The 27170-nt window shown below is 43.8% G+C and overlaps 1 protein-coding gene across 5 annotated transcripts in view; it reads left to right on the top strand.

The window, feature by feature from the left end:
* The window catches only part of RP1L1 (RP1 like 1), a 66261-nt gene that overhangs the window by 22519 nt on the left and 16572 nt on the right, over positions 1-27170 (top strand). For 2 of the 5 annotated variants that reach the window (XM_045462130.1, XM_045462120.1), the window contains exon 2: positions 7845-7858. The exons of the other annotated variants lie outside the window; for them this stretch is intronic. The gene's annotated coding sequence lies outside the window, so the exon portion shown is untranslated. The remainder of the gene's footprint in view (positions 1-7844; positions 7859-27170) is intronic. 5 annotated transcript variants of the gene reach the window in all.

Here is a 27170-nt window from a genome sequence, read left to right as displayed (position 1 = left end):
GATGGGGCAGGGTGGCCAACAGGGTATTGAAGGAATCCAGGCTTTATGAGTGAGACAAAATGCAAGCTGGAAGGAGGAGAAAGCCCACATCAGCAGTTGCCTTTTGGGTTCACAGTATGGAATCTTGCACTGGTGACCAATAATGAATGTGTCCTCCACCTGGCCTGGTAGTGACATGGGAGTTGCACTCCCTCAAACAGTGGGAAACAGCCTGTGGGTTATGTTTCTGAGTATTTCCAGAGCCCATAGTTTTATAGTTGGGAACGTGGAGACCCAGTCAGCAGAGGCTGAAGGCTCAAGGGCACATGACTGCTTCCCTTCCTGGAGGCTTTCTTTCCTGGCAGGATGTGCCCATCCCAGAATGTGTTAGCAGTGATTCTCTAACCTGGCTGTGCTTCAGAATCACCTAGAATGATGGCTCATACCAATTCCCACCCTCAAAGGTTTGGATTCAGTTCTAGGAAGTGATGTTTGGAAAATCTGGGACTTCAACCAAAACCTCTGGTGGTTTGGATGATTTGGTGTTGAAGACTGAGGTTTGGGAACCACTGGTTTGGAGAAGATCTTTACAGAAATTAATTTAAGATTTTATTTCTTCTATTTGTGTATTTCTTCATTCCCACAATAATTTAAGACATTATAGAAATCCAAGAGATCCAGGAGTGCTTGGGTGGCTCAGTTGATTAAGTGTCTGACTTGGGCTCAGGTCATGATCTCCCAGTTTGTGGGTTTGAACCCCGTGTCAGGCTCTGTGCTGACAGCTCAGAGCCTGGAGTCTGCTTCAGATTGTGTGTCTCCTTCTCTCTCTGTCCCTCCCTTGCTTGCACTCTCTTACTCTCTCTCTCCCTCTCTGAAAAATAAACAAACATTAAAAAAAATGAAAAAAAAAAGAAATCCAAGAGATCCAATGTTAAAATAAATGGTCATTAATATAAAAATCAGTCAAATGGGTTGTTAGTGTTGTATAAGCTAAATAACTACTCACCTGAATTTTTCATCTTTTATTAGCAATAACATGTATTTACTCAGAGTTGGAGAGAAGTGGTTCTCATTCCTGGCTATATGTTAGAGTCCCACAGGAACCACTAGAAAAGTGCCAGTTTGGTAGAGATCTCTGAGGTCGGGTTCTAGGTAGATTATTACATGTAACCAGGTTTGAGAACTCCAGCTACGGCATTGCCAGAGCTCCCACTACTCACCAGCTTCATGGCATCTTCAGGGCAAGCCTACAAAATAGGAAGGGATTTTGTTTTTATTTTAATAATGAAAAAGGATGAATAGGCTGAGGCCCAGACTGGTGAATGAACCAGCCAGAAGCTAGAGAGGGAGAGGTGGTCTTTGTTTATAGATGCTATTAGCTCACCTTGACCCAGTCAACTCTTAGTTGTTACATTTTTCTGTTTAGTTGAGAGCAGGGGTGAATCAGACCTGTGTGACCTTGAGTGCCCTTCAAAGAGCAGAGGGTGGCACAGGGATGGTCTGCTATGGGCTGCTTTTCTTTGGAAGCTACAATTCAGGAGAGCCACTGGCTTCTTGTAGAGTCATAGACTTTCAGGATGGACAACGTCTTTAAGGGCCAACTTGTCCAGCCTCCCCATTTTTTGGAGAAGAAATCAGAAGTCCAGAGATATGGTGTGAAATCTCTGAGTCCTCATTACCCCAGTGAGACAGCATCTCAGTCACCTGGTCCAAGTCCTGAGCAGTCCAGTTTCCTAGACCTTGAATAGACCTTGGGTCTTCTTGGAGAAGAAGGTCAAGGAGCAGAGCATAAGCTTTCCCAGAGGGCAGAATTGGGCTGGATGCTCTCAGGACCCCACATGACCTTCTCACATCCCAAACTTATCCCTGGAAACATGCCCCTTTGTTGACAGATGCTGGAAGTTTCTGCTACCCTTTCTGATCATCTCCCAATCTCCTCTCACCCACCCTTGGCCACATTTGCCAGAATGACAGACTCTATAGAGTTTTATTGCTCTGGTTTTGTAAATCAGTTTCTTGTAACATACCAGTTGCTTCCATTCTCTGAATTTTCATGACTCCATCAACATGTTTTGGGAGCTGGGTGCTTTGTCACCTACCACCACCTGCCCAGGTGAGAAGTAGCCAGCAAGCCCCCAGGCGAGAAAGGAGTGTTTTTCCAGCACTCACATTAGGTTCTTGGCTGAACCAGGATCTTCTCTTTCCTTGTGCAGGGATTACTGGATCACATTCCAGCTTTTTCCAGACTCTTTGTTACCTTATTACCTGGCAAAAGAGACAGATGGAAAGACACTGTTCCCCTCTGCCCAAGACACTAATCTAAATGCTTTCCCTTCCTTTCTGAGAAGCCAAGAATGTGTCTCTCATCACTGATCCTCGGGTCTTTGGGGAGCCCATAGCAGACTACCCATCATCCTATGGCAGAAGCCAGATTAGGAACCATCAGAAGAGTGGAAGAACTAACATCCAGCACCTACAGGGTGCCAGGCATTTTCAAACTTATGCTTTCATGTAGAACTTGGGGTAATTTTTTTTTTTCAGACGAGGAAACTGGGGCTTGGGCTACTTGTTAATTTAGCCAAAATTACATAAATAACTAGTAAGTGGGGAAAAGAACCAAAATTTAACTGCACCCATGTAACCATAAGCTTCACTGTGTCTTGCTTGAAGCTCTGCATTAAAAAAGAGAGAGAAATAGAATGTCTGTGACATTCCTCTTCAAAAATATTTTTGTAATTTTTAAAAGTTGATCATGGTTTGGCTAGAGTAGATGTTCTCCTGCTTGTGCTTCCTAAGAGCACCCTGCATTCTTCTTATCTTTCCCTTAAGTTACTAAGCATTTAATTTAGGGGACCCTGGGCACATAGACAATTCTTTTATAACCAAAATATACTTGAGCTGCCTGTTGGCATTTTGCAGCATACTGGTAGAATCAGAGAAACTCATTCTGATATTAAAAATTTTTTTTTCCAAAGCCAATTATTTACTAAAACCTCCCTAAGAAGCCCCAAGGGGTCATTTCATAGCAAAATATCCAACAGATCTTCACCTATCTTCCCCTCCCTCCTGATTTTTTCTAGTTTTCCCTCCAAATTTTTTCTCTCTTGATTTTAGCCAGTACTACTCTCCATTTTTCTCTTACTTTTTTTTTTTTTAATTTTTTTTTTTCAATGTTTATTTATTTTTGGGACAGAGAGAGACAGAGCATGAACGGGGGAGGGGCAGAGAGAGAGGGAGACACAGAATCGGAAACAGGCTCCAGGCTCTGAGCCATCAGCCCAGAGCCTGACGCGGGGCTCGAACTCACGGACCGCGAGATCGTGACCTGGCTGAAGTCGGACGCTTAACCGACTGCGCCACCCAGGCGCCCCTCTCTTACTTTTAACTACCCAATTATTTTTGTTTTTCTTAAGTTTCTTGAGAGTTTTCTAACGTAAATGAATCAAAGCCATCTCTGGTTTTTCAATTCTGCAGACTTCCTCTTGCTCCTTAAGTACAACTAAGCCCCAAGCCAAGTCACCATTCCTCTGTGTGGGGATGGGAATGTTTGGGACTGGACAGGGGGAGGTGAGGCACTGAGAGATGTGGTAAATTGTATGGTGCACCAAGTAGGATTACATTTGACTGCAGGTATGCTCACTTCAGTAGCACATATATATTTGACTGCAAATGATGGAAAATCAAGTTTCAGTGGCTTAATTGAAAAACTCAGAGGCAGTCCAGGGCTGGTATGGTAGTTCTGTGGCCATTGGTATGTAGGCTCCTTCTATCTCTTATCTTTAGTATTAGATTCCATCGCAATGACAAAATGGTGTCTGTAGTCATTGTGTACATGTTCCAGGCATCTGGAAGGAGAAGGGAGTGAGGGGGAAAATGTTTTAGCACCCTTGAGAGAGGTTTCCTAGAAACTCCTCCAAATGACTTCTGCATAAAACTCATTGGTCATCCTGGGGTGCCTGGGTGGCTCAGTCAGTTAAGCTTCTGACTGGCTCAGGTCATGATCTCACGAGCCCCATGTTGGGCTCTGTGCTGACAGCTCAGAGCCTAGAGCCTGCTTCAAATTCTGTGTTTCCCTCTCTCTGACCCTCCCCTGTTCACATTCTTTCTCTCTCAAAAATAAATAAACATTAAAAAAAAACCCTCATTGGTTATCCCCACCTGAAAAAAAGAATTTAGGAAATGTCATTTTATTAATTAGGTATATTGCAGCCTCCAATATTTAGGATTTTGTGAGTAAGAAGAAAGGGAGAGTGGGTATTAACAGTCTTTGCCACACATGGTAAAAATTTTGATCACTCTCCCTCTTGGGACTTTTAAAAACTCTTCAAAAAATTAAGTCTTTTATTTTGAGGTAATTGTAGTTTTATATGCAGGTGTAAGAAATAATACAGAGAGATCTATAGTCTTTACTCAATTTTCCCCAATGGTAACATCTCATCAGACTATAGTACACTATCACAGCCAAGATATTGACATTGATATAGTCAAGATATAGACATATCCTGCACCACAAAGATCCTTCATTTTGCCTTCTTATAGCCACACCCACTTTCCTCCTTAACTCTGGCAACCATTCCTCTGTTCTCCATTTCTATAATTTTGCCATTTCAAGAAAGGAAGATGAATGGAGTCAGAATATGCAACATTTTGCCTCACAATTTGTGGTGTGCATCAATAATGGTTTGTTCCCTTTTCATTGCTTGAGTAGTATTCTATGGGATAGATGTACCACCAGTCTGTTTAAGCATTCATTCATTGAAGGACATCTGAGTTGTTTCCAGCCTCTGGCTATTACAAATAAAGCTGCTATGAACACTTAGGTAAAGGCTTTTGTGTGAACCTATGTTTTCATTTCCCTGGAATAAATGCCCAAGAGTACAATTCCCGGGTCTTATGGTAGCTTCTTGTTTAGTTTTATAAGTAGCTGCCAAACTGTTTTCCACAGTGGCTGCAATATTTCACATTCCCATCAGGAATGTGGGCATATAAAATTTTAGTCATTCTGATAGGTAGGTAAAGATTTCTCGGGGCGCCTGGGTGGCGCAGTCGGTTAAGCGTCCGACTTCAGCCAGGTCACGATCTCGCGGTCCGTGAGTTCAAGCCCCGCGTCGGGCTCTGGGCTGATGGCTCAGAGCCTGGAGCCTGTTTCCGATTCTGTGTCTCCCTCTCTCTCTGCCCCTCCCCCGTTCATGCTCTGTCTCTCTCTGTCCCCAAAAAAATAAATAAACTTCTTAAAAAAAAAAAAAAAAAGATTTCTCATGGCTAATGGTGTTGAACGTCTTTTCACATGCTCATTTGCAATACATATTTCCTCTTTGGTGAAGTATCTGCTCATGTCTTTTACCCAATTTCTAATCAGATTCTTTGTTCCCTTATGAGTCTTGAGGTTTCTTTATATATTCCAGATAACAATTCTTTGTTGGACATGTAGTTTGCAAGTATTTTCTCCCATTCTGTAGTTTGTCTTTTCATCTACTTAATGAGGTCTTTTACAGAACTGAAGTTTTAGATTTTGATAAAGTTAAATTTAATCAATTTTTCTTTTTCTGGATCATGTGTTTGAGTCTAAGAACTTTTATCTAGATCCTAAAGATTTCCTTCTATTTTTTCTAAAAGCTTTATTATTTTATATTTTACATTAAAGTCTGTGATTTTGAGTTAATTTTTGTATAAGACATGAGGGTTAGGTTGAGATTAATTTCCTTCCTTCCTTCCTTCCTTCCTTCCTTCCTTCCTTCCTTCTTTCCTTCCTTCCGTCCTTCCTTCCTTTAGAATGCCCAATTGCTCTGGGACTGTTTACCGAAAAAACTATTCTTTCTCATTTTGCATTTTTGTCAAAAACTAGTTGGAGATCTTTGTGTGGGTCTATTTTAGAGTTCTCTATTCTATTCCATTCATCTATGTGTCTATCCCTCCACCAATAACTTTTGGGGCTTTTAAAATAAAATTAATTTTTTTCCACTAAAAATAATGTATTACATGATAGAATATTGAAAATATACAAAGCCATTTTTTTTAATTACCTGTAGGTACCATCACCTAAGAAAAATTAGAAAAATTTGGAGTACTTTCTTTCCATGTAATTTAAAAATATTTTTATTTTTGTTGTTCTCCTTTTTATATCATGCATTAGTGTGGATAGGCTAGGTTAGGCTGCATTGACAAATAACTCCCAAATCTCAGTGGCTTAGTCCAATGGAGGTTTATTTCTCACCTACACAGGCAACCCTCTGGGGCTATTGTCATTTAAGTGGTGACTAAGGGGTCCAAGCTGTTTTAATTGGCTCTACTGTTCCAACTTGAGGCCTCCATATCTGTTCACATTTCATTGGAAAGAGCTGATCACATAGGCCACCTGACTGCAAAAAACAAAAACAAAGTGTGGTCATATACTCAGGAAGGTGGAATATGACATAGGATTTGTTGAGCCATGGCATTGCATCTGCTCCATATCATATGAAAAATGTTGTATTTTATTTTATAGTTAATATTGCAACAGTCTTTTTCTTGTCTCTTATAAATTCTTTTAAAAAAATTTTAGTGATTTAGAGCATAGAAAAAAATCTTGGTGTTACACAGAAGTAAAACTTTTGTTACTTGGAAAGTTGACTTATGCAAAATGGCTCATTTTCCAACTATTTGAGGTATATGAGACTTCACTGTTAAAAGAGTACCATTTCTGAAGTGAAAGGAACAGGGTTAAGCAGTTCAAATCATGCAGCTTTCCTGGGCCAGCCTGTCAACCTCACTCCAAAATCCTCCAGTTTCCGTAGTTTCTTTCCTATGACTGGTGTCATTCCAAGGAAGCTTTATTTTTTGTTTTGTTTTTAAGTAGATTAAAGTACAATCAAAAGACAAACAACAACAACCAACACTGACTATTCAGGATTTAGAACCCTGTAATAAATATATGCCATATAACGTTCTACCAACACCATCCTTTAAAAAGAGGGAAATGCCACAGGGATTTTTTTTTTTTTTTTTTTTTTTTTTTTGCCCATGCTGTTCCTTCTACTTGAAATGCTTTTCATCTATCTTTACCAAATTAACTGTCATTCATCTTTTAATACTTTTAAAAGTTTATTTATTTATTTTGAGGGAGGCGGGGGCAGGAAAGAGAGAGAGAGGGAGAATCCCAAGCAGGCTCTGCAATGTCAGCACAGAGCCTGATGTGGGGCTGTATCTCACAAACTGTGAGATCATGACCTGACCCGAAATCAAGAATCGGACACTTAACTGACTAAGCCACCCAGGCACCCCTTTAAAAAAAAAAAGGGGCGCCTGGGTGGCGCAGTCGGTTAAGCGTCCGACTTCAGCCAGGTCACGATCTCGCGGTCTGTGAGTTCGAGCCCCGTGTCAGGCTCTGGGCTGATGGCTCAGAGCCTGGAGCCTGTTTCGGATTCTGTGTTTCCCTCTCTCTCTGCCCCTCCCCCGTTCATGCTCTGTCTCTCTCTGTCCCGAAGATGAATGAACGTTGAAAAAAAAAAAATTAAAAAATATATATATATATGTATGTATACACACACACACACACATATATATATATATATATATATATATATATATATTCTAAGTTTATTTTCATTCATTTCTTAGATTTGATTTGTTATGGGGTGGATACCTTGATGCCTTGGTAGTCTAAGTACAGTTTGGCCACGTTTTCTCTACTGTCATGAAACTGAAAGGCTCATAGTAAGATGCTCAAATAGCATGGTTTGTTAAATAAATTGAAAACATCATCAGGAAGCAAAGAGAAACAGGTAGGTCAGGTTGACACACTTAGAATCGTATTACCTGAATCGTGAATAATACAATGTCTATATGTCCTGTTTCTCTTTCTCTCCTGCTGCTGATGGGGTTACAAGGAGAAAAACTGAGGGTGAGTGAAGGGCCTTCAGCAGAGCTAATGTGTTGCTTGCTCTGTCAGAAAGCAGCAGCAAGAACACCTGGCCCCAGCTGCCCTGCTGGAGCTCCTCCATTAATCTGTTGAGTAGATAATGGGTTTAATCTGTGTCCTTCTGTCTGGTGATCGCATTTATTTGCCTCAGCTCTAATCTCAATAATTCCCACTCTCAAATGATTTGAGTAGAAACTTTTATCTAATATTTTGAAAAAAAATCAAGGGAGGGAATTATTTCATTTCTTCCTTCAATTTTTTATTTCCGTGTGAAACTGTCTTAAATTTCTGCTTAAGTTGCACTATCCATGGGAAGTTCCTATCTCAACGCTTCTGTTTAAACTTTTATCATGAAGATGAACCAAACTGTTTTACTATTTGGTTAGACTTCAGTGAGAGTCACTAATGCCTACAAATAAGTGTAAACTTGTTTGAATGTGTGTTTAATTTGAATAGGTAAACTTAGCCAGTATTTTTGTGTTCACATGTGTAATTGACATAAGCCATACCTGAAACTAATGAAATATTACAAAGCAGGTGTTGTCCAATTGTTCTTTCCTGTTGTGGACTTAGGAGATATTATTCCCCAGGTCTGTGTCTGCTCTGGCCTCTGGTCACCAGCTCCAGGAGTGGGTGCCATTGCCTGCTCTTGCTGGAGAGGGGACCTGGCCCTGGGGCTGCAGACAGGAGGGTGGAGCCATCCTAAGAATTCGTTCCTTATCAGGAGGATACAGAGTCCTGAAAATCCCCCCACCCCCAGAGTTTGTATTTCCTTTTGGATCTCTGAGCATCTTTTGATCTTGAAACGAACCCATTTTTCCTCTCTCTCTTCCTATTTCCCCCCGTCTCTTTGCCCTCCTGTCTCAACCAACTTAGGGAAATAAGTGCCTATATGGGAGATAAGTTACCACAAATAACATCTACATTAACTCTTTCTTTGCAGGAAAGTTCAACTGAGCACATTATCTAGAGCATCTAGTATATTCTTAAGTGGGTCAACTGACTAAGGGGGAGTTCTTTGGACTATATTTTTTACCGATATATTTATTCTTCTATTTAATACCAAAAAGACCCAGAAAAGTCTTCTGGTTCCTGCATAACATCACACACAGTAAATTTATCACCTCATTGAATCTATCACCTAACTAGCTTGATTTCAATATAGTAGATGAATACAGAAGGAAATACTGTGCTCTCCTCGGACTGTGAAAGGGGGCACAGTAACTCACCAGATGCTGTGATGAGCCCAGATGGTTGGGGAACGTGAACTGATGCCTTTAACTGTGTGAGCATTCAGTTTGAGTCCAGACTCAAACTGTTTTCTCCTTACCTGCTCCTTGGACCCTAAGCAGATCCCTCTCCTCTCTGGGCCCCTGATCTTTCACTGTAAATGCTTTCCAAGGATAACTGAGAGTGGGTGAAAGTGCTTTGTATGCCACAAAGAGCCTCCCTTAACAGGAACCTTTTGTCATGGCCCAAGGTCCTCAGGCTTGGAGCTGTTTCAGGGGAGCTGTGTGGACAGGCTGAGCCTTGCCCTGGACACTCCCACTCTGTCTGGGCGGCAGTCAACTTCCCAAAGGGCATCTATGCCCAGGCAGCCTGAGTGACAGCGAGGATAGGTTAGTTTTGACCTGCTGCGGGCATCAGGTCCAGCTTTGAATTACCTAATCCCAGCTAAAAGCATTTCTGATTGCTTGACCGCTGACCTCCTGCAGCTGGATTATCAGATGTGGCTTTGGGGAATAGGCTTGTTTATAATGCCAGAGACAAAAGGAGGAAACCCAGAGCAGTTAAAACAACAGTCCTTCCTGTTGCCTCAGTGCCTGTCATCCAAGGAGGTCATTATGAAGCAGGCTTCTTGGGGCTGGTGGGGCCCTGAGATGCAGTTCGAGGGGGAAGGGGAAGAAGAGAGGCTTTGACTGTGCAGGGCAGGTGTTGATGTCTCCATATTACATAGGAGCAGTGACCAGGCTCAGATAGGTTAATTCATTAGTCCAAATTCAAGGCTTTACAGCTTCTAAAGAGTAGCACTGGGACTTTGAGGGGTTCTGGTTGACTGCAAACCTGCTTCTCTTCCTTTTGCCTCATGTTGCCATCTTCATACTGATAGACTTAACCTACCCCAAATGCCCCCAGTGCCCCTCTTCAAGGCCCTGACACAAGGCATCCTAGAGTTCTTGTTACAGACTCAGAAAGGGTGAGAACTGGAAGGACCCAAAAGCATCACTTAGTCCAAATAACCCATTTTACAGATGAGAAAACTGAGGCCCAGAGAGATGAAGCAACTCCTCCATGCCCACATAGCACTTAACACTGTGCCTGGCAGAGGACCGGTCATCCATAGGGAGTTGTTGATTAAATGATGGAATTAGTGGCAGAGCAGGACATGAGCCCAAGCCCCATCCCCATCTGGTTCTCAGTCTGTGCTGGCCTCTTCCAATGGACCTTTGTCCACAGGTCAATGCAGTGGCCTAACCTGGGGGGACTTCTGCTGCCTCCAAGCATTCCATCCATTGGCCTCCAGCTGTTCCTGACTCTCCACTCACTATTCATGCTTTTTAAGTAACTAATATTTATTTTGAAGTAGTTCCAAACCTACTGAAAAGTTGCAGGAACAGTACAAAAAATTCCCAAATCCTCCATGATCCCTGTAGGCACCCAATCACCCTTACCAACTACTCCCTTAACCAATAGCTCTGTGCCAGGAGGGGAAGGGAAGAGAAGAGCAGAGGAAATGGGAAGCTTTTAGTGTTGCTTATTTTATTTTATTTTATTATTTTATTTTTCATTTATTTCAATACAAGTTAGTTAACATACAATGTAATATTGGTTTCAGGAGTAGAACCCAGTGATTTATCACTTACATATAACATCCAGTGTTCATTACAAGCGCCCTCCTTAATGCCCATCACCCATTTAGCCCATCCTCCCACCACCTCTCCTCCAGCAACTCTCAGTTTGTTCTCTGTATTTAAGAGTCTCTTGTTGTTTGTATCCCTCTCTGATTTTATCTAATTTTTCCTTCCCTTCCCCTATGTTCATCTTGGACATCTTAGTGTGTAAATCAAAGGGTTTTCCTTTACCCAGTGAGAACATTGAAGAACCCTGTCCCAAAAGGTTACCTAGTCTTCTTTCTTGACAACACCAAGGATTTCATAGATATTCAATAGGTATTTGCAGAACAAAGGAATGAATTGGTCTCATAGAATAACATGAGTTTTATTAATTATGTTCCCTAGGACATCCAAGAGAAAACAGAAAGTACATGAGGCATTGGGTATCTGGGGGTGGTTTGGGAGTAACAAGGCATGGTAGGGTGAACAAAACCCAGAGATTAACATGAAAGTATTCTGGGTGCCTAGAAGGGGCTCCTCTTGGAGGAGATAATAATCATGGGCTACTATGGATCAAGGGTCACTTGGAAAGCACATGGGCTTTTATCCCCTCACCAACTTGTACCCCGTGAAGTAAACTGACTTCCTCAAGGCTGAATATTGGTCCATAGCAGAATTAGGATGAAGAATCAGTCTACTGACTCCCAAGCCTTTGCTTGTCTCCCTCCATTCCACAGTTCAACTGTTCTGTGAATTTATTATTATTAGCTCATGTTAATGTAGCCAAGAGAAGACAAAAAGCTCACAATCTACATATTTTTACTTATGCATGGCAGAAAAAGTGACTAAGAAGACTCAACAGTACCTAAGGCTTGGGTGGATGTATTCCTGAGGGAGGTGGGGCCCCTAATTCTGGGTGGTGAGGGTCCCAAGGAAACTGGAGAGGCCGTGCCTATTGGTGTCCCTTGAGGAAGAGGAATCCTACTTGGGGGTTAGTGAGTTCACAGGTGAAAGAGACATAATGCTTGGAGGTAGATTTGCTCTGCCAATAGATGGGGTGGGGCCCCCTGGCCAGATGGTCCTATGTAGGGACTTCAGTGACATTGATAGTAGTGGCAAATGTAGCAGCCACCACTGTGTCTATAGACTCAGTTCCTGTTGGGATGTCCCTCAATTATTTGGATGACCTCCTAGTTAAGCAAGAGCCCAGGGAGTTGGTACTCTTCTGCCAGCTTCCCTGCTAAATCCAGAGCCGCCTTCAGCTCCAGCAAGCAGTACCTTCAGTTCCAGCAAGCAGTACCTGAGCAATGCCGGTAACTTTGAGGATAGAACTGAACAGTCATGGAAACCAAGTTCTCCCCAGACCCACTACCTTGCATCTATGCTTTGACTGTTCTGCTTTCTTTGATTTGATCTTCCTCAACTCATTGCTATCACAAAGGATCAGTGCACATGCTTGTAGAAATCTTGAAGTTGCCAGTGAAGATGAGGTTGTACAGTAGGGTGCATCTTGTCCTGTGGTCTATGTGCTGAAAATCTTGCTGCTTTTGCCCACCATGGTGGTTTCTCTTTCTTGGATACTGGAAGAGCATGTATTCTGAACTATTTGCACAAGAGTGAGTGACTAAGATGTTGGACAGGAGCCAAAGATACTTTCTTCCCTCTGTAGGTGCTCTGTGGCATGAGTACTCCTCCCCATTTCATGCCCCTATCATCTCTCTTTCTGCTCAGACAACTGTGGTATGGTCTGGCCTGATCCCCTGAGCCCTGTCTTCTCTACCTCCGGGCCCTGAGGCTGCCTCAGGCCTGATTGGGAGGCAGGGTGAGTTTGGGAGCCTGGCTAGGCCTTTAGCCACCCTTATTTACAGTAAGAGGGCAGGGTTTCTAGAGTCATGAAGATTGGATTCCCTTTACATCTGTCAGTTTTCTCATTTGAAAAAAAGTAGGGAGTATAAAAAGGAATATTAGTTCTTGCATTCCTCATGATACAATGTGAAGATTATATACAATACTATGAAAATGTTTTGTAAACAGTGACCCACCATGAACTAGTGGTTACTGAAGTTCATATGAATTCTATGTGGGTCTAGAGAACATTTTGGAGTAACTTGGGTCACAATCTGGAGATTTGAAGCCCCTCCAGTGCTCTAGGTGATACCAAATTCAAGAAGGTTAAAAAAGATGACTGTTTGTTTCTCTTCCAGGACTGTAGACTCCTCTGGGCAGGATTATGACTCCCCAGTGACTCTCTGGAGCCTGGCACATAGGAGGGTTGTAGAGAGGGTTTTTGGAGCAAAAATGTACTAAGGTCTCAGACATGTTACCAGTGCCCCTGTCCAGGGTTTCCTTTGGCTGGAAGCAGATGTTATTTGGGGTATTTGGTTAGTTAAATCTCTGTCTGCCCCTCCAGATCCATTCTTAGACATTTGACCTATAAGGATTGCCTCATAGACCCCTGCACCCTCTGTCTTCTGGTTGGGTTTGGCCAATGGCAGGCACCAGCAGCAGATCAGAGGGTGAGAAGAGAGAGGTTGGGCTATTTGTTTTCCCATCCCCTGCCAGGCCTATACCTTTGGCAACATCTGCATTTTTTTACTCAAGGCCAATGGGTGATTGCTCTGTAGGTTCACCTCTTACTGACCCCGCAATGCTTTTTCCCCATCACCCCTCAGGCACAGGGGTAATAATGACTTCCCACTGTTGTCATCTTATAGGCACATCACAGTCCCTTGTTGGACCCTCTACCCATGTTTCTTCTCTCAACTCTTTCAGTCAACCCTTTGACTGTGCTCTGTGTTTCCCAACCCTGACTGACAAAGGTGGGTACCATCAGATGCTGACCCTCTTTCTCAAAGTGATTCCTGGGGTTCAGTGGTTCCAGGCCCTGAGCTTTGGTGGGGGGCCAGCCCAGCATAACAGACAAGCAAGAGAAGTGGCTGGGGTGCCACTCATTATACATCAGTCTTAGCCCAAGGGGGAGTGATTATAAACTTTATTTTAACTCTGAGTATTGGCTGAGCAGTCTCAAAGAGTAGGTCACAACTGGCTCCAAATAGTGTCAGAACATCAAAGGGTCCTCAAATGCTTTTAAATCCGAACATCGACCTCATTTACCATGTATCAGGTCAGCCTCAGATTGAGAATCGTATGACCATTCTGTTCAATGAATGTTCACCTATTTACAGTAGTGCCCCCTTATTCACAAGGGATATGTTCTAAGACTCCCAGTGGATGCCTTAAACCATGGATGGTACCAAACCTTATATATACTGTTTTTTCCTATACATTCATACATTTGATAAAGTTTAATTTATAAATTAGGCACAATAAGAGATTAACAACAATAACTACTAATAAAATGGAACAATTATAACAATATACTATAATAAAAGTTATGTAAAGGTGGTCTCTTTCTCTCTGTCTCTCATAATATGTTATTGTCCTGTACTCACCCATCTTCTTGTGATGATGTGAGATGATAAGATGGCTATACGATGAGGTGAAGTGAGATGACTAATGCAGGCAATGTGTTAGGCTACTATTGACTTTCTGACAATAATAGGTCAGAAGAAGGATCACCTATTTTTGGATGGTTGCTGATGGGGGATAACAGAAACCATGGTAAGGAGCAGGGACAATTGTACTCATTTAGGCACTCAGCAAACATTTCCTGAGCACCTTCAATGTGCTATGCACTGGGGACCCCAAAATAAGTAACCTAGCTCCCACCCTGTCTCCTAGTGTAGTAGGAGAAATAAGCTGCATGCATACACGTCAATGATACAGTCAGCATGAAAATGAGGGGGAAGAGATAAAGCACTGCAAGAGCTCAGGGAAGAGACAGGAAATCGGGATAAGATAGATCATAACCTCCTCTGGATCTGGGGTGGAGATAACCCCATAAATCAATACATTGGATTGTATAGCCAAGAGATGATTGTTTACCAACAAGCTAAGCCAAAACAGAGACCTACCAAGTGCCATGGGCTTCACAACCATCATCTCAAAACTCTTTGTAAACACGATTATCTTAACTGTGCAGGGAAGGAAACAGCTATGAGGGTTGGATGGCTGCCCAGGAGGTTCTAGAATCAAGGTTTGCATCTGCACAGTCTCTTCTACATCCACATATTACAGAACAACTGCTCCTATCCATTTCCCAGAGAAAAAATGAAGGCTCTGTTTGCATCTGCATCTGATGATGGGTTGTAGAGTGGAGTGCTAGCCAGTTGTCACTGAACCTAAGTAGGAAAGACAGGGATTGCCTGTTGTTCTTGCACACTGGGGTTGCCCCATGTTGTTTTACATTATTTGTTATGACCAGTGTGTGATGGTTAACCTTACATGTCACTTTGACTGGGGTAAGAGGTGTCCAGATAGCTAGCAAAATATGATTTCTGGGTATGTCTGTGAGGGTGTTTCTAGAAGAGATTAGCATTTGAATCAGTAAACTGAATAAAGAAGACCTTCACAAACATGAGTAGGCATCATCTAATCCATGGAGGGTCCAAATAGGACCAAAAGGCAGAGGAAGGGAGAATTTGCTCTCTAATTGATCAATTGATCTAAGACCTCCATCTTCTCTTGTCCTCAGACATCAGCATGCTTGGTTCTTGGGCCTTCAGACTCTACTGGGACTGACACCATCAGTTCCCCCTGGGTGTCAGGCCTTTGGACTCAGATTGAATTATACCTCTGGCTCTTCTGGGCCTCAGGCTTGCAGATGGTGGACAGTGGGACCCCTCAGCCTCTGAAGTCTCATGCGCCAGTCCCTCAAGATAAATCTTTATGTATCTGTCTCCATACGTTCTGTTGGTTCCATTTCCCTGGAGGACCCTGACTACTACACAATGATAGGACTGTGGGAAGAGAAACCACTTGGCCTACATCACTATGCCCTCTCCTTGGGCCAGGTCTGTCCCCTGTCTTTGCTCCCTTTTCTTCCTCAGTAGGATCCGTCCTCTGGTGGCCTCTTGAAGGCTCCTCCCCCACCACTCCCACCATGTGAAGCATGATGACAAAATGACAAAAACATTCTCAAGGAAATGAGCAGTCCTGCTCACAGAGGCCACAGTAAGTGTCTGAGAAAGCAGGATTTGGAGTTATTCATTCAACTTCCATGGACTGATTCCAAATCTGCTCTGTGCTGGTTTCCCCCTTCCTGTTTTTGAATCCAGACACTTGCGGTCACAGTGTCTTCCCCACGGTGCAGTATTTATGGGCTTGTGGCCCTTGGTTTTCACTTCATCAAGAATGGGCTGCTTCTCTTCTGCCTGCAACCAACCCTCATCAATGGGCTGAGGCAGCCCTGAGGGAGAGATGTGGTGTTGGCAGTTTGAAGGCTGACAAAGCCTTGCCTCTGTCATTTGTGACCCAGAGGCCAAGGGACAAACAAACCCTGGAACTGTGCCTGGCCTTGGATTTCTCCTTTGTTCAGTGGGGCTTCCCACCCTCTCCCTTATAGGTTATGGTAGGAACAGTGAGGTCATACATACAACTATTATTGTATATATATGTATATATTTAAATATATTTATGTATGCATTTAAACATATATGCCTATATATAAAATCACTTTGTAAACTGGAAAGAGCTTTACACATGTTGCCTTAAAGCATTCTTTTCTTCTTTTACTTTTATGTTTATAAAGGTGTTTATGTCAGTATTGTCTGTAGTAATCATAGTAAGAAATGTCTACCCGTAGGGTAGTGGCTAAATATATTTGGTAAGTTTATTCAATGGGGTATCACAAAACATTTGTTAACATTAAACTTGATTTTTATTGAAGTATAGCATACATACAAAAAAAGTATATAAATCAGGAGTTATTAGCCAGCTATACTTACTGAATTATCACTGAGCAAACCAATGTAACCACTGCCAGCTCAAGAATCAGAAATTACCAGAGTTCCAGAGCCATTGTCCTCAAATGTGCTACCAATCTTCAATCCCTGCATCCCCTCCCCCATACATAGAACCACTGTCCTCTAACAGTACAGCCATTAAGTCTATTCTGAACTATATAAAAGATTACTGTATGATTTATTGTGTACAGTTAAGGGTTCTTTAGGTTTTGTGAACTCTTGCTGAGCTGTGCTTGTATATTCATTATGTACAGTGCCCCTTGCCCATTTTGTGGTGTGTGTGTGTGTGTGTGTGTGTATGTATGTACTGTTGCCATGACAATATCCTCACCACAGGCCCTCCTATTCATCCTGCTGGTTCATCTTGGGTGATCATCATGCCCCTACTCAGAAGTCCCCCATGGCTCCTGCCTGTGCAGATGCTTTATATACAACACTTCCTCCCCCAAATAAGGGCGAGTAATGTCACCAAGCAATGTCACCACTCTGGAGAGTCAGGCTCACTCCTTCAAACAAGGCCCCACCCACAAAGTTGCTGTGGGGCTCACCCTGCTCTGTCAGTGCACATCTTCCCACTCCCCCAAAGGGACACTGGAAAGTCTTGGTCCAACTCTGCCACCCAAGCGCCCCTCTTCCTGGTTTTTCACTCTTTATGTCCCCATTGTACTTAGAGATGCTTTGGAGATTTTTTTTAACAGTGATTTTCTGCCAGATGCAGTTCCAGGGTTTGTTTTTCCCTGTGAATTTCTGTTGTGCCTAGACTTAACATCACTTGGGTTGGTCTGCAATTGCCATACACTATTTTCCAGGTGTTACTTTAGCTTAGTGGTTTTCAACACTGGCTGAGAATCACTTGGGGAGTTTTTTTGTTGTTGTTCCCCAAAGAAATTGAACACCATTTTTAAATTCTAAAAAATTGTTTGGATCTCAGGCCAAACCAAAGACTCTGGATATCTGAAGGTGCAGTCTGGGCATCAGTACTTTCAAAAGCTCTCTAGGGGTTATGGGCTGATGGGCTGAATCGTGCCCCCCCCCCACATTCTTATGTTGAATCCTAACCCCCAGTACCTCAGAATATGATTATAGATAAGGTCTTCTAAGAGGTAATGAAGTTCAGTGAAGACATATAGGTGGGCCCTAATCCAATATGACTGGCAAAGAGGAGGACATTAGGACACAGATGCATATAGGGGGGACACCATGTGGGGACACAGGGAGAAGGTGGCCACCTTCAAGCCAAGGGGAGAGGCCTCAGGAGAAACCACCTCTGCCAACCACTTGGATCTTAGACTTCAGAACTGTGAGAATGTAAGTTTCTGTACTTGGAGATGTCCAATCTGTGGTACCAGATTACAGCAGCTGGAGAAAATACCCAGGTGATTCAGTTGCACATCCAAGTGCAGCCCTTTGCTAGCCACACTCATGTCCCTCCACCTCCCACCTCCCCAGTGGGATCATAATCTCCCTGAGGCCGGTGGTGGAACTGTACCTTTTGATTCCCTTGGTATAATACCTGGCTATTGACCCATTGGTAACAGCTCATTATATCATAGAACGTGGCTTCTGTGTGCATCTCTTCATGGGTTTTTTAAAAAAAATGTTTATTTATTTTTGAGAGAAAGAGAGAGTGCATGCACAAGTTGGAGAGGGACAGACAGCAGAAGACAGATGATCTCTGCTGACAGCACAGAGCCCAATGTTAGGCTTGAAATCATGAACCCGTTAGATCATGACCTGAGCCTGAGTCAGATGCTTAACTGACTGAGCCACCCGAGTGCCCCTCTTTCTGGTTTTTTACTCTTTATGCCACCATTGTACTTAGAGATGCTTTGAAGTTTTTTTTTGTTTTTTTGTTTTTTTTTTTAGCAGTGATTTTCTGCTTATCATCTTGGCCACTTTTACATCTATGATTTTCTGTAAAAGGCCTTTTTCTAATCCAGGGATCCTGACCTTTGTTGGCATGTTTAATATTTTCTCTTATTTTGAGTAAACATCTGATTTTTCTGACCTTTTTATGTGGCCTATGCTTGGTCTACTGGGTTAGATAACTGTCACTGGCACCAATGAATTGCCATTTCCAGTAGGATTTTGAATCTTATTCAAGAATGCTACTGGCCTGGACTATCTTCCTTCTCTCTGGGCTCATCCTTCTGTTCACTTCTCCTGTTGTGCATGCAGGAGAAAACCTTGCCAAACGGCTCACTCACCTCCACACACCTTTTGTTGCTCAGGACCATCACACCCAGGAGAGCACTTTTTCCCCCCCAGAAATGGACCATTCAAGAACCACTGGATTTTGCATTTGGAAGTGAATAGAGGTGTCATTTACTGATGGGAAAGTGAGGCCCAGAGGTAGCAAGTGATCTGCACACAGTCAGATAGCTAGGCAGCGGCCAAGCCCATGTTTGCAGGCTGCCTGTCAAATAGTGCAGAGCTCTTTTCTCTGACCCACGCTGCTACCCTGTAGACAGGCATTTATTTTCCTGGGAAACAATATGGGCATATAGCAAAACCAAAATGCTTCATTCTCCAGAACTTGTCTTGAAGTTTTCTCTCAATCTGTCCTTTATAGCTCTCAAACTTTATATCACATCCTCTTTCTCCACTCGAAAGCCAAAGATGGCCCAGAGTGGTCGGTCATTGCTGCCAGACCTGGTTTCTCCACCTGCTGCTACAGTTGTTGCTAGCCCCCATGCAGGTCACAATGGCCCTCGAAGTTCTGCAACAGGAAGTAGGCAGAAGTTGTTAGATGACAGCTTCAGGTCAATTTTCTAAGGGGTTAACTCAGTTGGTAAGTGCCTCTGACTTTCCCCCTTCCTCCTCCTAAAATGTGGATGGGTGGCAAAGACAGGAAGTGTGCAGAGCTGGAAAAAAGCAAGACAGGGTTCTTAGCTCTGGTTCCTAGCTCTCTACTCTCTGCAGATGAATGACACGTCAAGAGCAAAGGGCCTTTTTCCAACCAAGCCCCATGACCGAGCTCTAAAGATCTCCTTTTGGACTCCCTACCTGATTCCCACTTGGGGTAGGGCCTCATCAAGGTAGGCTGGGTAGAGTGGATTGGTAGGCACTCTCATGGTTACTTTTCTGAGCTACCTGTATGCCTTAGGGTATGGACAGAACAACACAAGAGCTCAGGGGTTGGTAGTAAAGCTGTAGCAAGTGGCTTTGGTGAGCACAGAGCCTGAAGAAGCAGACCATTAGTGTTGGGCTGAATGGATTCTGGTCAAACGACAGCAGCCATCTTGTAACTATGAGGGAACTTGAAGAGAGAAGTCAGGAGTAAGTGTAACAAGGCAGACATGTGGAAATTGTCAGGGACATTCTGTACTGGCTCAAGAGTATCCATCTCTAGACTTTTATTTATGTGAGAGAATAAACAACTACCTTAATTAAAGTCATTTGGGGATGAGGGTCTCTGTTATTAGGAGCCAAATGCAATTTCTGATACTACAGTCATCTTGTTGATGACTCCATTTGTTTAAAAGTTGTTTCCTAAGTCAGCTGAGAGTAGCCTCAGTGTCCTAGGAAAGCTCTGGCCATTCTCAACCCCTAGTTCTGCCTTCTTGGCCTGCCCCCAAAGAAGTCTATCCCTTCCTTCTCCCCAGCTTCTGCCCAGTTCCTTCCCACTGATTTTTTTAAATTTGATCCTTACTCCATCTCTTTTACCTGAGATTATATGTTTGTTGGATCTCAGGATCCTTAGTTCATTTCTTAGCTGCCTGGGTTTGTCCTGTCTGTGCACCGCCCCCCCCCCCCCCCAGCTGTCTCCAGCCCATGGTATCTGTTGGACTCGCACTTTTTTTTGGCTGTTTGTTTCTTCCATGCACTGGCCCATGGGCAGGCAAACTTTCTGACCTTGGGCTATACTGCCGCAATTTTACTGTTATCTTATTCTTTGCTGACTGTACTCTTACCACTGCATGGTCTCCCAAGAATCATTTATTCTGCAAATATTTGTCAAGCACCTGTGATGTGCCAAGCACTGCCTGGGACAGCAGGGACAGAACCAGAAGCACCTCCTGCCTTCTTTGGAGCTCAGAAACTCCACTTTGCACATTCCACTTTGCATTTTAAGCCCTATAAATCCTGGCCATCTCATTAGCCTACTTCCCTTGTTGATAAGCTGTCTAGAAAATATTAGCAAGTGTGTGCATGGGATGTGGGGGGCAGGAACATATTCTAATGCTGTTTGTATTTTTTTAAACTCAGTTTCCAAGGATTTTACTTCCTATGTCAATATCAGGGTTCTTCCCATCCCAACTCTCTTTTCCTGACTTGTCATGAATGTGTCTTTCCTTTATCATCAGGCAGAAAGGGAACTATCTTTAGAAAACTTTTCTCTGTAGCTACAAGTTGAATAAGAGTATCTATATTCACAAACACAATTTCTTTCCTTCTTCCTAAATCCCACCACCAGCATATACTGGTCAATCCAGAGCTCCACAGTGTTTCTGTCAATTATCCTTCCTCTCCTCAGTTTTCTCATCTCCAGTAACTAGGCAAAGATTCTTTGTGTATGAAAGACAACATTTTAGTTTTATTCTCTTAGCAAATTTCAATACAATTACAATTCACAAATGAAACAAATACAATGTTATCGACTATAATCACCATGTTTTACATTAGATCCTCAGACCTAGATCAGAAAATTTTAACCTGGACTTTGTGAATCTTTGGGGGGCTTCTATGGGTGGGCTTCAGAGGCCCATGTCCCCTGAAATTGTATGCAATATTATGTGCATATAATTATTGGACATGAGGAATATGGCGATGTACTCATTTTTTCTGGGGTGTTCTTCATGGTTTTCACCATAATTTTGAAAAGGGAGGGTATTACCTGGACAATTTTAGGAACTAATGAGTCCAGTAGTTTTTCAAGAGGTCTTCACGATTCAAGGTAACTCATTCATAGCATAGCATTATGTGCTACCCTTTCCTACAAACTCCTCGTGTAACTTCAGTGGCCCTTTAGTTTGTCACCTTCTTTTTATGATTAAAGTAACTGAGCTCAGAGAGGTTAATCTTCTCAGAGCCATCAGCTAGTTACTAGAAGAGCCAAGGTGGGCTCATGAGCCTGGGTCCCCCTGGAAACAGCAAGGACACTCATGGGCCCAAGGGTGAGGACCCAGGTGCAGACGTTCTGTCTCCTTCCCTGCATTATAAATTTTAGTAGACATAAACCCATGTCTCCATGCTGTGCCTCAGTCTGTGTCTAACCAAATTTCTGGCACATAGCAGGTCTCAGCATTTGCCTTTGGGTTGCTTTACTGCCATTAATCACAACCACCACTCTTGTTACACTTGCTTTCCCTCTCGCACTGTTGATTTTCTTCCTGAATCCAGCACTCAGAGCCTTGAGCACCTCTAGAGAGGACCTATTCTGCTGGGGAGCCAGTGTGGTGTTCGCCATCACCCTTCTCCACCTCAGCACCAGATTTGGGAAGTCTCCACCCACCAAATCACCCTTCTCCTTACCACCTCCTTTACATTTTTTCTATTATTTCATTTTACATTTCCTATTGTGGTAAAATATATATAAAATGTACCATTTTAACCACTTTTAAGTGTACAATTCAGCAGCATTAAGGACATTCACATTGCTGTGCAGCCATCACCACCATCCATCTCAATTCATTTTATCTTCCCAAACTGAAACTGCATCCCGAGTAACACAAACTCCCCATCCCTCCTCCTCCCAGCCCCAGCAGTCATCATTCTACTTTTGTCTCTATGAATTTGACTGTTCTGGGTACCTCATATGAGTAGAGTGATACGTATATGATACATATGATATTATTCCCTTTGTATTTGGCTTATTTCGCTTAACATAATGTTTTCCCTTCCCTTTTAAGGCTGAATTATAGTCATTTGTATGTCTCTGCCACATTTTGTTTATTTGTTTATCTGTTGATAGATACTTGGGTTGCTTCTGCCTTTTGGTTATTGTGAATAATGCTTCTATGAACATGGTATACAAATATCTGTTTGAGTCTCTGCTTTCAGTTCTTTTGGGTGTATACCCAGAAGTGAAATTGCTGGATGATATGGTAATTCTATATATGATTTTCAATGTTTATTTTTGAGAGAGAGAGAGAGAGGGAGAGAGAGGGTGGATGAGGGGCAGAGAGAGAGGAAGACACAGAATGTAAAGCATGTTACAGGGTCCAAGCTGTCAGCACAGGCCCTGACGCTCAAACCCACAAACTGTGAGATCATGACCTGAGCTGAAGTTGGACGCTTAACAGACTGAGCCACCCAAATGCCCATATATCTGGTTTTTAGAGGAACCGCCACACTGTTCTCCATAGCAGCTAAACGTTTTTACATTCTGACCAGCAAAATCGCCACATCCTTGCCAACACTTGTTTTCTGGATTTTTGATTTTGTTTGTTTTTGATAATAGCTATCCCAATGGGTGTGAGGTGGTATATGTCATTGTGGTCCCCTCCTTCTTTTATGAGTCACATTTGCCCATCTGAGCACCATGACATGACTATCAGGTTTTAGTACACTGACTCCCTGATGCTGTTGTCACTTCAAATCAGTAGAAATCAAACTCAAGTAAGCACTGTGGCTTTATCACAACTATGTGTACAACCCATGCGTGGCTCTTTGTCATACTGTATTTCACTGACTTTAATACACAGAGGTTCTCCCATGTTTTAATATCTCTGAAATCAGGATGTATCCTGCAATTAATAGCATGTCTTTGTCTTAGTCTCTCACAATCTTTCTTTCTCTCTCTCTCTTTCTCTCTCTTTTTCCTCTTTCCTTCCTTCCTTCCTTCCTTCCTTCCTTCCTTCCTTCCTTCTTGACTCATAAAATAATGCTGCTCCTTGGGAAACTGGAGTCACTGAAAGGTGGTGTTGAAAATGGCTCTAGACTCCATACATCCTGTATGGACCCATTGTGGACCTGGAGGAACCTATGAAGGTCTTAGCTGCCTGGAATATCGGTGGTTCTTATTCTCTCTGGAGGCTACGTGCTATAAACACTTTTCTCTGGGACATGTACTACTGACGTCATTGTTGTTTCTTTGAGCTGTTGATTGTAATATTAACACTTCAAGGCTTCGGCCACAGTGCTCTCCCTGCTTTCTGCTCACTCCCTCTTAGATCTAGCTCTGGGGTCCTTGCCACTTGTAGTTTTTCTCCTGCAAAGCCCAGCCTCCACCCTGCCTGCAGACTTCACCCTATTTATCCTCTTCCTGAATCCATCACTCTTGCTGCCTGCTCCTGCCTCCAGCTCCTCACCCTGGCATAGCCTGCTTCCAGGACTGCAGACAACACTGTTTCCTCCCCTGCAGGCCCGCCCTTCCAATTCGTCCACCAGGGCTGTCACCGTTTTGAGCATTTCCTGTGATTTCTATTTTTTTCTCCTTTTGCCCCTTAATCTGTTTTTCCCTGCTTCCCTCCCCCTCCCACACACAGCTGGAATGCCTCCTCTGCTTTCTTGCCCTGCTTCCTCCTGAAATCCCCTAACACTCCTCCCCCATCCTTTGCTGCCCCAAACCAATCCCACAATAGCACTGACTGGTGCTGTGGGCCCTGGGGTTTGCTGGGCCAGAAAAGTGGTTCACCCTCTTGTCTCTGTGCTCACCAAAACTACCCACCATAGCTTGGTAGCTGGGCCCTGAACTCTTGCATGATCCTGTCTACACGCATGGCAGCTTGGTCACCTGGGAAAGCTGACTCAGAGTCCCCTCCAATACACTCTGCCCAGCATACCTTGGTGAGGTTCTTCCCCAGTGGAAGTGGGGTAGGGAGTCCAAGAAGAGGTCTCTCTTAGAGCTCGGTCATGGGGCTTGGCTGGACAGAAGCCCTCTGCTGCTTGAGTGTCTCTCACCTTATCTTGGCTGCACCCCCTCAGCCACCAGAATTCCTTCCACTGGACCACAAGCTAGGAACTGAATGTGGAAAGCTGGAAAGCAAGCCTTATTTGCTGTCTTCCAGCTCTGCCCCCTTACTCTCTCTGCCCCTTCCCCCCCCCCCCCCACTATTCCTTGCATCCAGAAATGTCAGGCTCCTCTCTTCCTTTATACCCTTTTTATCAAGTATTGGGGCAAGGGCTGTCTTCCCTCTACCATGACGCAGGTTTAGAATTGTGTGGCCAGTCTGCTTCATGTGGTAAGGAGGACCTTAATGGACTCAGGCTACCCTGTCTCTGGGCCAGGTCTGGAGTCCTTCCTTGCTTGTCTGTTTAGGAGGTCATATCCTCTCCCCCTCCACTTAGGGAGAGAAACCTCATGATTTTACCAAGAGGAAAGCAACGAAGGACAAACTGATATATGCAACTATGTGTATCAGCTGATTATTAATCCTTTGTCCCACATCTGAGGGCCTGTGTTACATTCTCCCCTCTCCAACCGTCACCGGCAGGTAGGAATGAGGCAGTTGTCCCATACTGGGGGTAGAGTGGGAGGATCTGGGAGGGGCTTGAGGGCCACCCTCCCCACCCAAGGGGTCTTCTGAACTCAGAAACCCAGCTTTGGAATCCAGAAAATGCAGGATACTCACTGGTCCTGCTCCCTGGTGGGTCCAAGTCCCTTTCTATTTCAAATGACAGAAACCTAGCTCAGGAGAGAATGGTTGGCTCACATAACTAAAGAGTCTGGCTTTCCAGTTTGGGTTCTGGTTTTAGGCCCTGCTGAATCCAGGGGCTCAACCAGCTCCACCAGTCGACTCATGGCAAGACCAGATTATCGAGGCCTCACTGACACAGGGCCAGTGCCAGGAAGAGGACACCTGCTCCTGGGAAACCGCACAGGCCCCACACTGAAGGTGACCAACTGTCCGGTTAGCTGGGGGACAGGGGGTGGCAAATGGGTCCCAGCATTTGAGGGGGCAGGTTCAATGTTAAAACCAAGACAGTCCCAGGGTGTTGGTTAAGTAGGTTGGTTAAGCATGGGCTCAGGTCATTATCTCATGGTTCGTGGGTTTGAACCTCATGTCAAGCTCTTCAGTGTGGAGCTTGCTTGGGACTCGCTCTCTCTCTCTCTCTCTCTCTCTCTCTCTCTGCCTGTCCCCCCCTCACAATGAATGAATAAACTTAAAAAAATATTAAAAGGTAAATGACATTTAACTTGGTAAATATAGATGAAAAGCATTTCAAGTAGAAAGAACAGCATGGGAAGAAAAAAAAAAAAAACAAAACCCTGTGGGATTTCCCTCTTTTTAGGGGATGGTGTTGGCAGAATGTTGCATGGGATGTATTTATTATGGGATTCTGAATGGTCAGGGTTTGCACCTCCTCTGCTCGTTTGCTCTCACTCTCGAAATAAAACATTAAAAAAAAAAATAAAATAAAACTAGGCAAGATGTCCCCGGTAAGCTGGAACAGTTGGTCACCTTGGCCTGCAACGACATCTGCTTCTTATTTCCCCACTATTTTTGCCAGACTGGGATACTGTCCTCCTTTTCTTCACTTACCTGTTCTTAGATCTAACGTAGGGAACCCGAGTTTGCTTTTGCCACTTTTGGTCTCTTAAGCTTCAGCGGAGGGGGACTTTGGGTTCTGCTGTTGAGGTACCTGGTGCCAGAGCTGTGTCTGTGCCACTTTATCCTCACGGGGCATCCACCGGCTCCCTAAATAAAGCCATGTCAGATGCACTCCTGGGCGGTGCACCTGCTCCCGCCCAGAGGATGACCCTTCCCACTGCCCCCTCACCCCTTCCTCCAAAACTGCTCCTCCCTCTGCAACCTCGCTGGATGACTAGACAGTGCCACCTCCCACCCAAGTCCCTGAGCCTGAACCCCGAGCGCCACGCAGGACCTCGTCCTCCCTTGCAGCGCCCTCCACAGCCCGCCTGTTGGTCACCAGTCCCTCTGGTGCCTTCTCAGCCTCTGCAGGATCAGTCCACAGCAATTGACCTTCACTCACCAATTACCGTCCTGCTCTCCCAGGCCCCATTCTCCCTACTGTTGCCAGAGGGGTCTTTCTAAAATATTAGGATGACACCCTTAAAGGCTCTTCTCGAATGCCCAAGCTTTCTCCCTCTGCTGCAACTTTGCACATACTCCTCCATCCCAAATGCCCTGAGCAGAGCAGGGATGGCAAGTGTCTGGTACTTCTCTGGCCCGTCTCTGCCTTGATGCTATGGCAACATTGCTAGCTGATTGCAACACACAGGAAGCCTGGACACCTTTCCTCCAGTCCTTCCACCTGCCCACCTGGTTGTTCAGAATTGGCACCAAGGCCATATCTGTTTGTCATGCTGGTCCTAACTTCTTCCTTCTCTGGTTAATCCTTAAATTGTCCTTTAGGTCTCAACTCAGGAGGCTGCATGTCACCTCTGTCAGGAAGTCTTCCCTAATTTGCTGTTCCTCTTAATCTGCTTTTGGTCACACCCTGTGTATAATATATCTATATCTATATATCTCAGAACATTTTTTATGTTACATTTTAATGATGTCCTTGCTTGTCACACTAAAATGTGAACTTTTTGAAGGTTCATGAAATGTCGCTGCAATCTTCATATTTCCAGGACCCAACATGGACCCTGGTACCCACTAGATGCTCAGAAATCTTTGATGGGTACACATATGAGTGAACGAATGGGTAATTGAATGAATCAATAACCTGGTATGGCCAGGTTGT

This window comes from Leopardus geoffroyi, chromosome B1, assembly GCF_018350155.1.
Source record: "Leopardus geoffroyi isolate Oge1 chromosome B1, O.geoffroyi_Oge1_pat1.0, whole genome shotgun sequence".
NCBI classification, from domain to species: domain Eukaryota; kingdom Metazoa; phylum Chordata; class Mammalia; order Carnivora; family Felidae; genus Leopardus; species Leopardus geoffroyi.
Note: the sequence above shows the minus strand (reverse complement) of the source record. Positions and strands in the feature narration are given on the sequence as shown.